Below are 13084 nucleotides of genomic sequence, written 5' to 3' on the forward strand. Positions count from 1 at the left end.
TATTATATAATCAACTGTCATTTTATTCTGAAATATTTGCTACAAAAAGTGGTGGTTTTAAAACAAAGTTAATATTGAGTACTACAACTAATTTATGAATGTAAAAATTAATAAATAAAATAAAAATAAATGTCAATTTGTATGACAAAATGAAATGGAAACAAATAGATGGCATCTCAAAATGTAAACGTCACTTAGAACTTACATACGCTGTACTTCGTTGCTAAATAGTACAATTAAAACACTAGCTAGCTTACCGAATTGCATGGAAAGCAACAATAAAAAGTAATCGAGTTGAGTTGGCTATACGCTTTCAGTTGAAACCGCTTAGGTAATTGTCGACCTGTTTGATAGTGTTGTATAGTGTTGCATATTCAAAAATAGGGCACTATTGTGAACGAGCGAATGAAATGAACATACGAATGTGCAGATAAACAAAAATAACAAAATAACAGCGTGGCGGCAGGGTGATATGCATACAAACAAACACACGCATTTCATGTATTTTGTTTTTGTAATTCTCTGAATGAGTGTCAAAAACATACTGCGCTAGAAGTAGAAATGTCATAGCAGCGAAAAAAAGTAACAATTAGCTGATAAACCCCCACCATCTGTATGGTTTTGGCATAATGAAACTGTTTAGCTAGTTGAAGCGTTTTCTTCAAGCTCGCTTGAAAAAAAAAATACACCTATAGAAAATCAAAATTCAACAGGCTTCTAAGTCAAGTTAAGTGTTGCTAAGTTTTGAGTAATCAGTAACATGCAATGTTCATTTAACAGAACTGTAAGTGACAGTTCTCAAGTCAAGTCTATGGTAAGTACTCATACTTATGGGCCCGTAAAGGTCGTTTTCACTATATTCTGCTAGTCACTTGTCAATAATCTTCGTTTTTTCCATGCTAACTGAAGCTTCTAAGCAATAAAAAAGTGTAAACAAAAATCAGCTGTTTGACTAGTTTTCGTGTATTCACAATTGATTTTTCCGATGTGTTTTAGGGAATATTCGCAATTATCGATTTAACCGGGGGTTGGCCTACCTGTGTTAGTGAAAACGAAAATGTCGAATGAAGCTATCTGCTAGACTGTTATCCTCCAGGCAAAATCTAGCTTAACTGGAGAAGATGAAATTTATTCAACAGGGATAATGTTAAAAACGAATTGAATTGAAACACAAATGGGCAGTTCATGGCCCTTCATTTTAATAATCGCGAGCACAAACCAAACCTTTCTTCCATTCTCTTCATTCTCTTGCCATTGGCGACAGCCATTCTTCCTGTCAGCTATTATTTGGCAGGTAGGTATTGGAATGGAGGAACAGAAAGCTTTTTCACTTGTATGAATGCTCAATGATTTAAGCCTAAAATTTCATTAGGAATTCGTACATTTTTTTTTTGCAATTTTTTTTAATTGATACTATTTTTAAATTTGTCTTTCTCAATACATAAAGGTGTGGTATATTTAAAATATATTTGCATTGCAAATATTGAGAAGAGCAATTCGAAAGTTGGCAAAGACTACTGGCTTTCCTTGGCATAAGCAACCATTCCAAAAACAGGTCTAACAATTCCATTCCAAATCTCGAACTTTTTCGTTAAAATAAGTCTTTCCCTAAATGTTCCGAAAAATCAATTTTTGTTGTTGTTGTTTCTTCGTCAATCAGTCCCTTAATTTTTGAGATATCTCTATGAAAATTCGTTAGCGGGTATACTTATTTGTCGGAACCGGCTAGATCGAACCAATACAGCATATATCCTCCATACTACCGATTATCGGAAAATAGGATTTTTGTCATATTTTGCTCAAATTATGAGGTATACGCTTCAAATTTTAGCTAATGCTTTCTCCTTCACACACATCCCATTCAACTAATTGCTCAGATGAGAAATTTATCTTAATTCCTGCCGCATTTGAACAGCTATAAAATTTAAATTTCACCAAATGATTACGCATATGGCATATATTGTCGTCTAAAAAATCGTCAATATTCATATATTTCGTATATATCTCTCACAATCGATTGTCTCAATTGAAGAGCTAGAAGCTTTAAATTTCTTAAGTCAGGAAAATTTTACAAAGAATAATGAAATATGATTTTCACAACGAAGGTCTTAAATTGAAGTCCCCAGAAGTAGTAGTATATATGTGCACCCCTCAACTACCCCTGCAGATTCCATTCGGGCGCAGTTATTATTATTCGATTTCATTGAAAGGCCTTTAATATTTTATATTCGAGCAAACGTAGTCCAAAGCGTGTGCCATATACAAAAAAAAAAACAAAAACAAGTAAGAACGGAACTGTCTTCGGCTGTGCCGAAGACTTCACACTTTTCATGAATGGGGCTGAACAATAATCTTATCCCGTTCGTAATCTCCAAATAAGCGGTTGTATAAGATATATACTGTGACGAATATTAGCAACACTAAGGGATACGATGGGTTTGATGGTGAATGAGGACAAAACGAAGTACCTGCTGTCATCGAGCAAAGAGTCAGCGCATACGCGCCTTGGCAACCACGCTACTGTTGGCAGCCATAATTTCGAAATAGTAAAAGACTTCGTTTATTTGGGAACCAGCATCAACACTAGCAACAACATCAGCACTGAAATCCAGCGAAGAATCTTACTTACTTACTTAATTGGCGCTTAACCGTCTAAACGGTTATGGCCGTCCAACAAGGCGCGCCAGTCGCTCCTTCGCTCCACCAACCGGCGCCAATTGGTCACACCAAGGGAGTTTAAATCGTTTTCCACCTGGTCCTTCCAACGGAGTGGGGGCCGCCCTCTACCTCTGCTTCCATAGGCGGGTTCCGATAGAAACACTTTCTTGGCCGGAGCATCATCTTTCATTCGCATAACATGGCCTAGCCAGCGCAGCCGCTGCGTTTTAATTCGCTGGACTATGTTGATGTCTGCGTATAGCTCGTACAGCTCATCATTAAATCTTCTTCGGTACTCGCCATCGCCAACGCGTAGAGGTCCATAAATCTTTCGAAGAACTTTCCTCTCGAACACTCCTGTTGTCATGGTCCTTGCTTCTGCCCCATATAGCAGGACGGGTACGATAAGTGACTTGTAGAGTATGATTTTCGTTCGCCGAGAGAGGACTTTACTTTTCAATTGCCTACCTAGTCCAAAGTAGCATTTATTGGCAAGATTGATTCTTCGCTGGATTTCAGTGCTGATATTGTTGCTAGTGTTGATGCTGGTTCCCAAATAAACGAAGTCTTTTACTATTTCGAAATTATGGCTGCCAAACCGTAGCGTGGTTGCCAAGGCGCGTATGCGCTGACTCTTTGCTCGATGACAGCAGGTACTTCGTTTTGTCCTCATTCACCATCAAATCCATCTTTACCGCTTCTTTTTCCAGCTTGGAGTAAGCAGAACTAACAGCGCGGGTGTTTAGGCCGATGATATCAATGTCATCAGCATATGCCAGTAATTGCACGCTTTTATAGTATATTGTTCCAGTGCGGTTAAGTTCTGCAGCTAGTATAATTTTCTCCAGCATCAAATTAAAGAAATCGCACGATAGGGGGTCACCCTGTCTGAAACCTCGTTTAGTTTCGAACGGCTCGGAGAGGTCCTTCCCAATTCTGACTGAGCTGATGGTGTTGCTCAACGTCATTTTGCACAGCCGTATAAGTTTTGCGGGGAAACCAAATTCAGACATAGCGGCATATAGGCAGCTCCTTTTCGTGCTGTCGAAGGCGGCTTTAAAGTCGACGAAGAGGTGATGTGTGTCGATTCTCTTTTCACGGGTTTTTTCCAAGATTTGGCGCATTGTGAAAATCTGGTCGATGGTAGATTTACCAGGTCTGAAGCCGCACTGATAAGGTCCAATCAGCCGGTTCACGGTGGGCTTCAATCTTTCGCACAATACACTTGAAAGGACCTTATATGCGATATTAAGAAGGCTGATTCCACGATAGTTGGTGCATTTTGCAGTATCCCCCTTCTTGTGGACTGGGCAAAGAACACTTAGATTCCAACCGTCGGGCATGCTTTCGTCCGCCCATATTTTGCTAAGAAGCTGCTGCATGCGCCTTACCAACTCCTCGCCGCCGAACTTGAATAGCTCCGCAGGCAATCCATCAGCGCCCACGGCCTTGTTGTTTTTCAATCTGGTTATTGCTATTCTAACTTCGTCATAATCGGGCGGGGGGACATATATTTCATCGTCATCGATTGCGGGATCGGGTTCTTCATCTCTGCGCGGTGAATTGCTGCCTCCATTTAGGAGAGCAGAGAAGTGTTCCCTCCATAATCTAAGCACTCTCTGGACATCAGTTACAAGGTCGCCGTTTTCATTCCTACAGGAGTTTGCCCCGGTCTTAAAACCTTCCGTCTGTCGCCGTATTTTTTGGTAGAATTTTCGGGCGTTATTCCTGGTGGCTAGCAGCTCAAGCTCCTCGCACTCACGCCTTTCTGCTTCTGCTTTTTCAGCGAAGAATCAATCTTGCCAATAAATGCTACTTTGGACTAGGTAGGCAATTGAAAGGTAAAGTCTTCTCTCGGCGAACGAAAATCATACTCTACAAGTCACTTATCGTACCCGTCCTGCTATATGGGGCAGAAGCATGGACCATGACAACAGCAGATGAAGCGGCTTTGGGAATTTTCGAGAGAAAAGTTCTTCGAAAGATTTATGGGCCTCTACGCGTTAGCGATGGCGGGTACCGAAGAAGATTTAATGATGAGCTGTACGAGCTATACGCAGACATTAACATAGTCCAGCGAATTAAAACGCAGCGGCTGCGCTGGCTAGGCCATGTTATGCGAATGAAAGATGATGCTCCGGCCAAGAAAGTGTTTCTACCGGAACCCGCCTATGGAAGCAGAGATAGAGGGCGACCCCCACTCCGTTGGATGGACCAGGTGGAAAACGATTTAAACTCCCTTGGTGCGACCAATTGGCGCCGGTTGGCGGAGTTAAGGAGCGACTGGTGCGCCTTGTTGGACGGCCATAACCGTTTAGACGGTTAAGCGCCAATTAAGTAAGTAAGGGATACTATCATCTCTAAGCCGATACTGAGCAGTGACTTGTATGCACATAACCAAATTAATCATTATGTCTCCACATATGTCCATACAAGCAGCAGAGAGCAGCGCAAAAACACATGCATATATCTGAGATACTCCCATAAGTAGGCAATAATTTTTGCAAGTATCTCTCACATATACACGTGCATATGAGGAGCTATACACGTGCATCTGTAGTTATAATTTTATAGTTGGTAACTAAGTAAATTCTGGAAACGCCTAGAAGTATGGAACGAGGAAATCGAAGAGTGTAAATGAGCGCAATCTGAGAAATCAGCAATGAGTTTGATGTAACCACGCTATCTGTCGAGAAGTAGTAATATTGTGAAGTACTTGAATAAAGGCCATTTTGCATTATTTAATAGTGGAGTTGTTTATTCAACAGCTTAGTGATTCGAACGTTAGCAGAAGGTTGCAAATAAGAGGAATTGCACCAAATTGGTTACAATTGGAATTGTTGAATAAATTCCGAAGATATTGAATACAACTTTGACATGGCAAAGTTGAGTGAATTAAGGATCCAGCAACTGAAGACGGAGTTGGAGAGCCGTGGATTGAATACAACCGGCAATAAGATCGAACTTCAAGCACGCCTACGAGACGCTATGGATTCGGAAAGAATTAATGTGGACGATGATGTCTTTCGTCCTGATGGGGACGAGAAAACAACAAAAAGTGAGGAGAAAAACGAAACATCGCAGACAGTTACGGGCACAGACTTGAACATAATTTTGGCTGCAATATCTGCTCAAACATCGACAATGGCATCTCAACTGGAATCACAGGAGACACGTATAACATCGAAGATGGAAGCTCAGCTGGAAAAATAGAAGACATATATCGCATCTAAGATGTCATCCCAACTGGAAGAACAGAAGACATATATGACATCTCAGTTGGCTGAGTAGTTGAAAGCACAGGAGGATCGCACATTCTCGCAGCTAGAGGCACAGGAAACAACATTCTGATCGCAGCTGGTTGTTTTTAGTGAAAGACAAGATAAAACGGAGGCCGAGATGGATGCTTTGAAAGATCGGATTCAGGAGTTACAACTGAACCGTCCAATCACTTCAACGTCTACTCTGAAGGTAAAATCCCTAACGTTTGATGGTGTCGTTCCTTTCCAGTTATTTAAGCCGCTATTTGAGAAGACGTCAACAGCGAACAACTGGAATGCGGAAGATAAAGTTGCTGCACTGTTCATGACATTGAAAGGGCCTGCAGCTGAGGTTTTACAAACCATTCCAGAGGGCGAACGGAACTGTTATGAAGCATTGATGGGAACTCTAGACAGACGATACGGAACTGACATAGGAGACAGATATACCAAATAGAGTTACTGAACCGCTTCCAGAGGCCTGGTGAAACATTGCAAGAGTTTGCGTCGGGGGTTGAAAGGCTGGCACATTTAGCGAATGTGGACGCACCCGTGGAATACACCAAAAGGGTAAAAATCCAGAGCTTTATTAATGGAATACGGGATGTCGAAACGAAGCGAGCGACATACGCAAACCCGAAACCTACATTCGCAGAAACGGTCGCGTCTGTGTAAGCCAGTTTTCAAAGCACGCCGGGTGGAAGTAGAAAGGCCAGAGTGGGTAGACGCAATTTTGGAAGCTTTAAAAGGAACGCAACACAAGAATAATGGTGCAATCATATGTTTTAAGTGTGGTATGCCAGGGCACAGCACGTCCTTGCAGCACCGGTCCTGGTAGTTCCAACTTGGCTGGTCGTATACTTAAAGCTGGAGGAGATAAGCAAGAGCGAGTCAGTTGAATAGATCGAAAACTTGCCCCAGCTATTGAATGCCCTGTGATATCTGTGTCGCAAATTGGAAGAAAATGAAGCAGTCTTACTGTCAGAGGGAATGTGGATGACAAAGAACTTGTACTGACTGTAGATACGGGCGCCTCTCATTCCGTAATCCGATCTGACTTGGTCAACAAGAGAGTAATACCGTTACCTGGAGTAAGGTTGCGTACGGTCACTGGCGGGTATAACCAAGTCCAGCGAAAAGTGATATGTGAATTCTTAATGGGAAAGGTCACGGTTCTACACAAATTCGTTGTGGCGGAAATCGTTGATGAAGTCATATTGGGAGTGGACTTTTTAGTTGACCATGACATCAGGATCGATATGCGGAGAAGGATTATGCGCTATGAGAACCAGGATGTGCCACTTAACTTCAGTTTGGAAAAAGGATTCAACAGTAATCGAGTACAGTTGGAGAAGAGTTGACAAAGACCACGAAAGTCAAAGGTAAAAGTTGATGGAACGAATGGGTCAAACAAAGCAGAATCAAAGATACCTGCGAGAGAAACACGAACATTGACAAACCCAAATGGACGCATTAAAATGAAGGAAAGAATTTCGCACACAGAATGCAAGGGTGGTTACAAGCCAGGGCCCACTACTGTTGTGATGCGTTGGAACGATACTGATTATGCAAAGCCAATCCGTCAAGGGCAAGCTCTACAAAGTACTTCATTGGCCAAACAACAGAGTACGAGGAAATGATCCAGGATAATGAGTGGTAAGATGAAACGTAGGTGCGATGAGAGTAGTAATTCTGAGGGTTTCTTGGAGGGGGATTTGGTGCTGTTGTGCAGCCCACACCGGCGGAAAGATGTTCCATCCAAATTTCGGTGCAGCTAGGAAGGCCCGTACAAAGTTGTGAAGAAGATCAGTAATACCATCTACCACATACAAGCCATTGGGAAACTACGAAATAGAAGAGTGGTTCATTTGGATATGCTAGCGGCGTTTAGATCAGGAAATAGGGGACATCCCCCCCCCAAGATGTTCTGCGCAAAAATAATATGGATACCACCTCCAGTTTTGGAGGGACACGCAGGTCATTGTTCGGTTTTTGTTTAATATCTTTTGAACGGGTTAAAATTTTTCTTTTCGGCCTTCGGATTGTTAATACTGAGGTCAGTACGCGTCTTTTGACACCTCTCTCGAAATTTTTGGTAGCGTATTAGCAATCGACCCCTCAACTAGACTTTTACCGAATTGTCAAAATCGGTGGAGCCTATCGGCTGCTATTCAACTTTAAAAGAAAAAGGATACAGAAAATTCAAATGGCTATAACTACGGATAAAGTATTTTTTTTTTTTTTTTTTTTTAAATTGAAGACGAGCATTTGTTTGTATTATCGATAGCTATTAAATAATACCTTTGTTGCTCAAAAATAAATTATGTCGTTTTTCGGTGATCACTTTCAGAAATTTTCACTCTGTGTCTTTAAACACAAAATTTATTTACATTGTTATTATTACATTGTTTTATTAAAATTATATAAGTATGAAATGTACACACCCAGTGATGATAAAAGTACCAAATAAAAAATACAAAAAGTATTTAAAAATAGAATACATACATACTTTCGAAAGAACTTTGAAATCGCAAGCTTACATTTTGGTATTATTTAAGCGATGTACGCAGATCAAAAGCAAACATACAAGAAAAAATGTTGCATTTTTCTTGAGCATGAAAATAGCAGTAGGCACAAAATTTTGGCATTTCACGATGCGTGGTAATTTATACATGAAAACCGCTTTTATAAAAATAGAACAAAATTTATGAAACGTTTTGATACCATTGCTATATACGTAAGCATTCGGTGAAATTTTAAGCCTCTAGCTCTTAAAATATGGCGGTAATTACGAAAAGTTTCTTATCTGAAAAATCGGTTGTGGTTATCCCCCTATATATACGACTGACCTCATCCATTTTTTCAAGCAACAATATGTGCAATATACGAAATTTTGTGGTGAAGTTTGAAGCTTCAATCTGATAAATTGAGGAAGATATGACAAAAATCCTCTTTTTCTGAATCGGTTATGTGGAGGATATATGCTATAGTGTCCGATCCGGCCGGTTCCGACAAATGTCTAATCGGACACCCAAATACACCCGCTCGCCAAATTTTATCAATATTTCAGTCTCAAAAATTGAGGGACTAGTTTGCATACAAACAGACAGACGGACAAGGCTAGATCAACTCAGCTCTTCATCCCGATTATTTCGGTATACTTAATGGTGGGTCTATGTATTTTCCTTTAAGGACTGACTATTTTGAGATTCGTGCCAAAGTTAATATACCATTTCATTTTCATGAAAGATAGAAAAATAATGTGCAGTGTTAATACTTTTTGGAGTAAAATCCAAACTTATTTTAGTGCACTTTCAAATTTAGCACCAAAAGTAGTGCAATGTGAAAAACTTTGATGTAATTGTACTGTTATGCAGACCTTGGTGTTTATACTCCAAGCAACTAGAGTATCAGTCAAAGTCATTCAGACCAATTCTAAATATTCTCGCGGAATTTTGTTCTCGCGGATTTTTTTATTCCCGCGGAAAAATTCCTCCAACTCTGTTCTCCTGGGGAGAACAATAATTGGGGAATAGGAATTTTGAATTTTCGAAGTCAGCTGTTTTGTCAATTGAAATTTCGTTGCACATTTCTTATTTTGTTTAAAAAATTGAAAAGTTTAATTATTGTTGCAAATTTGTTGGAAATTAAGAAATAAAATATAAACATTGCACAGTATTTATTGCATTTCATGTGGTATTCACTGAAATGAGTAATGAATTGGTGCCACAGCAACATCAACAGCGGAACATAAGAAGAAGACGGCCGCATAACACAAATCTGCCGGAGTTGCCTGCTTTCGTTCAGCAAAGCAATTTTCTGGCGGCCAAGTTGAGTTGAATTCCTACTTCTTCATATGCCAAAATCTATTTAAGCCTTATTAAAAAATCCTTGGCTGCATCAAATTTGTATACCAAGAGCTCTACCGTTGCTTATGATATACTTTTCGACTTAAAATAAAGAATATTGTGGTTGTAGTTGTTGTTGTATTAACAGTGAGAACATTGTGGTAGAATATAAATACATCTTTTAGTACAAATTTGTAAAAATAAGTGTTCTTTCTTAAAGAACCAATTTCCTTTAACTATTTTGATGCATTCCCTTTAATTTAACAAGTGAAAAAACTCCTATGAAATGGCAGAGAAATCTCCCTCTCCCTCACATTAATAATACCTACTTTTCTCCCATAACCGGTTTCCGCTTTTTCGAACATTGTTCAGAATAGGAGGAAAGGGAGAAGTGAAAAAACTCACAAGGAATTTTTATTTAGAATACGAGGAATGGGAGAAGTGAGAAAACTCGCACGGAATTTTCGTTTAGAATTGGTCTGATTAATGCAAGCAGAGATGACCTTTGAACTCTCACAAGACACTGTAGTCTACTAAAGTAGGTTAAATTTATCGGATACACAAATCTGTAGCTTCTGTGAGCTGTGCGAGTTCATCGCTTTGGGAAGGTATAGAATCTGCCATTTAGGTGGTAATCCCTGCCTAGTATGGAGGAAAAGCCCGAAGAGGTACTTAAATATATTACAAACCTCCACATACAGTAAAAGCCTGAAGTGTCAAACACAATTGATCTGAATACAGGTCGCAGTCCAGTGATGCCTAATAATAATAATAATACATTATAATAACCGTATTACAATTTAAGGAGCGATATTAAAACTAGTTTGGAGTCAACGCTGTTGCTCATCGTATTGAGTAATGGCAGGCATGAAGAACAAGTCACAGTGGTGTGGTGGTAGCGTGATCCGCCTTTCACACCGAACTTCCTGGGTACAGGTCCCTGCTGATTCAACATCCAATTTTTTTTTTTAAATTTTACATTTGTATAATATAATCCTTTTTCTTTCAGAACTTCTTCTGAACTGCACACAATTTTGGAATCTATAAAAAATGGTTTTGACACCAACAATTATTAATGTGAGTAGAATATGGTAATTGACTGGTAGGAATGACAATTGTCTATACAAAGCTTAACTTTCTTCTTTTATTCTTTTTTTTTTTTACGCAGTAAGCTCTACTTTAATGGCGGCCGCCGTGGTGTGGTGGTAACGTAATCTACCTACCACACCGAGTATTCTGTGTTCGAGCCCCGGGAAAAGCAACACAGATAATTAAAAAAACGTTTTTTCAATTTGAAAACAGTTTTTCTAAGCGGGGTAACCCATCGGCAGTGATTTGAAAAATACTCCCAGTGTATTTGTGCTATGAAAAGCTTCTCCGTGAAAATTAATCTGACTTGCATATAACGCTCGGAATTGGCACAAAAACATGTACGTCCCGTTCCGACAATTAGTACGAAAAATTAAAAGGAACACGACTTTTTTTTGTGATTTTCCGGTCAATTTATTTATAACATTTACTAATGCTTACTTAGGCGCTTTTGACCATTAGCGTTTGGTGCAAATAAAAACAAACTTATTTCACCATTCCAACCCCACGTTTCGCTAGTCTCTCTAGCTTTTTCAAGGGCGATCTGTTTAAAAGGAGCACGACGTAAATTGAAAGAGAAGTTTGGCCTAAAATCTCTACGGAGTTCATCGCGCCTTGCTTTTATAAATTTTTTTAGTTCAGAAAAGTAGCAATTTAACTACCATAAAAACTAACATAAAATAAAATAAAAAATTCATTGCAATAATAAAGTGATTTTGGATAATTATAGACGATCAAACAAACTCACCTTTACGAGCGGAAAAGTAAGTTGCTTTTCATAATAAAAATTAATTCACTGAAATACCAGTGAAGTCATTTCAGTAATTCCAAAGTCACATAAAAATAGATATTACCACTAAAACACACATTATTTTTTGGACAGCTAAGCTTCACGCACGTACTCACGCCTCACATGTCTGAATATGACGTCGGCGCACAATGTGTTAAATATAAAACAAGAATTAATTTCATTGCTCGCTTCTTTTTTGTTTTTTGTTCTTGCTGGCGTCTAAGGAATAAGTTTTGTGACGAGTCTGCGAGACATTATAATATCTAGTATATGTAAGCGCGTTTTATGTTTATCGCACCTCAGGGATACTGGGGACATAAACATGAAATTGTTTTAAATTGGTTGTTTTACCTATTTTTTTATTTTTTTTTTGTTTTTTTTTTTTTTATCGTCACTAAACTATATTTTTCTTATTTTTTGCATTCTCTGTTTTATATAAATTATTATTTATTTATTTTTTGTTGCTAGTTTTTATTTGCTTGCGTTTTTAATTCAATATTGTTTTGCATGGAACTATGAAGCCATTAACACACTTTCTAAATTCAGCCGTTTCACATAGCCCTTGATTATTTTCGTCTAGTTATTCCACATTATACACTCTTCACTTTGTCTGCGGCAACAAACCACTTAATTCACCAATATAATTTAATTGACACTTTTAATTAAATCCAAAGGAATAACGGCATTGAATTTTATGTAGAAAGATGCTGACAGAGCAGCAAGAGCAGCAGCACCAAAATAAATATAGAAGCAACATTTTCACTACTTCGCACAAAACAAAACACAAATTGGCGTTAGGCGCTGTCTGAGTTATGGCACATCGTTGACCCGACTGGACGCATTGGGAGCAGCTTAATGTGCCTTTGATGGTCATTTAATGTGGGTATGCATCGGAATGAAACAACAATACCTTATGTTAAGTGTGTGTGTATGTATGTATGCCGATATTTTATATTTCTCTGTGCGTTGTACCAAAAAAAAAAAGAGTTTGCACAAACGCGTTACACTTGCCGAACGTACAATTTGCATTTAAATCGCATTGTTATGAAATCAAAGCGAGCAACCGTTAGGCGAAATGGTATCATCATTCAATTCCAAAAGCTTGGCAGCTAAGCAGCGTTGATCTGTCGCCAAATGCTGAAGGCAAATCTCAATCCACAACCACCAACACAACTATCACAAACGTATGCATTGGAGAGCTCTGTTGATGCTGTTGTTGTACTACTGGCGTTGTTTTTGAACGGTTGCTGAGCACCTTTCGATTTGAAATCCGCCCCTTTTGGTGCTTTTGATGTCTCACAAAAGCAAAAACAACAATAACAAAGATGGGACAATCGAATTGGCGCAAGGGAATTAAATAACAAAAAAATGTGTGTAGCCACAGGCGTACGCTTTATGTAGCACAAAAAAGAGGGAAAAAACCCCGGCAATACTGTTAA

At 39.0% G+C, this 13084-nt stretch overlaps 1 protein-coding gene across 1 annotated transcript in view; it reads right to left on the reverse strand.

Annotated features, from left to right (window-relative positions):
- Positions 1-12638, reverse strand: part of otp (orthopedia) — a 203357-nt gene extending 190719 nt beyond the window's left edge. The window contains exon 1 of the mRNA XM_067775285.1: positions 11604-12638. The gene's annotated coding sequence lies outside the window, so the exon portion shown is untranslated. The remainder of the gene's footprint in view (positions 1-11603) is intronic.
- Between the last annotated feature and the right edge of the window lie 446 nt (positions 12639-13084).

This window comes from Eurosta solidaginis, chromosome 3 (genome assembly GCF_040869045.1).
Source record: "Eurosta solidaginis isolate ZX-2024a chromosome 3, ASM4086904v1, whole genome shotgun sequence".
Taxonomy (NCBI): Eukaryota; Metazoa; Arthropoda; class Insecta; order Diptera; family Tephritidae; genus Eurosta; species Eurosta solidaginis.